The sequence below is a fragment of the Juglans regia genome, chromosome 2 (genome assembly GCF_001411555.2).
Source record: "Juglans regia cultivar Chandler chromosome 2, Walnut 2.0, whole genome shotgun sequence".
Lineage (NCBI taxonomy): Eukaryota > Viridiplantae > Streptophyta > Magnoliopsida > Fagales > Juglandaceae > Juglans > Juglans regia.
Genome location: NC_049902.1, coordinates 9,095,269 through 9,097,005, shown reverse-complemented (window position 1 = coordinate 9,097,005; position 1,737 = coordinate 9,095,269).

Below are 1,737 nucleotides of genomic sequence, written 5' to 3'. Positions count from 1 at the left end.
CATATAGAACTCCCGAACCATTGAGGGGTATACCTTCCCCCTCAATGCGCATATATTTCCCCAGCCTCTACTAATAAACACATCTATGAGGTTCGTCTGCTCCCATCTGAGCTTGTCGAACTCATTGATCAGGACCTCTCGCTCCACCATAACAGTACGAGCCCCAATCCGAGCAGTGTCCGAAGTGGCTCCTTTCCTCCCCCGTTTTCAAGTATGCAAAGGATGAGTCATATCCTGAAAATAGAAAAAAAAAATTATTAGTACTATTGATGTATCTTTCGTATTACTTTTAAAATGCTCTACATTAAAGTATATACTTCAAGAAACTTTTCTACAGTGACCATTAGGCCAATGGCAACCCGTGGTGGCCGAAAAATGGAGTTGAAAATTTGGCAACATTCGGTTTACACAAAATCCTACTAAATCTTAAAAAAAAAAAAAAAACATGAAAGAGGACAAAAAAGGGATGCCTACCTTTTTGTGATGGTTGTAGCAAGGTTTGACGGCGGAGAAGACGGTTTGACGACGGCGTGCAACGGTGGAGAGATAACGGTTTAGTTCTGAAAATGACATTTTTCGTTTCGATTTTGGGCTTATATACACGAAACGTTCAAACGTCATTCTAAGTCATGTTCGAGCATTTGGTGATTTAATTCTCAAAAATATATTAATAATATATTTTATTATTAATATATGTTATATATTATAACGTATACTATAACATATCCCGAACGTAATCTAACATTATATTATAATATATATACTATATACTAGTATATATATAGTGCATTATATATATAATGTATTATATTGTATATTATATATAGTTAATATATAATATAAAATATTATATTTTATAGTATATATTATAATGTATACTATATATATAGAATACAATATATAATATATATATATATATATATAATATTTTATATACTATACTATATATATAGTATTATATATAATGCTATCTACTATATATAGTATATTGTTGTTATTAGTATAGTAATACTATATCGTAATGCTATTAGTATATAACATATAATATTAAACTAATACTATACTAATATATTATACGGTATAATGTTATAATATATAACATAATAAGTCATTGTGTGAGATATCGACGAAAGCAATAAACATGGTATTGGACTAATTTAATAAGTTGCTTCCCGAAAGGTCTGCATTGCTGAAGAACTTTTATGAAGCGAAACAGTTGAGAAATGGATTAGGATTTGAGTACAAGTCCATACATGCATGCAAGAATGATTGTGTTTTGTTATGAAAGGAAAATGAGGAGAAACAAGCATGTCCTGTATGCGGAGAGTCGAGGTGGAAAGGTAAGAAAAATGTGCCGGTTAAGGTGTTGCGATATTTTTCCTTGAGACCTAGGTTGCAAAGACTATATATGTGTAAGAAAACAGCTCACGATATGAGGTGGTACGAGAAGAAAAGAGTTAAGGATGACGCATATATGAGGCACCCATCTGACTCACTTGTGTGGCAATCTTTCGATAATCAATACACAAAGTTTGGGATAAAGCTCGGAACGTGCGCCTGGGACTCACAATCGATGGATTAAACCCTTTTGGGAATATGAGTACAACTTATAGCACTTATAGCACTTGGCCCGTAGTGTTGATTCTGTACAATCTTCCACCACAGAGGTGCATGAAGGCACCCAAATTTTGTTAACTTTACTTATCCCCGGCCCGAGATCACCTGGGAATGACATTG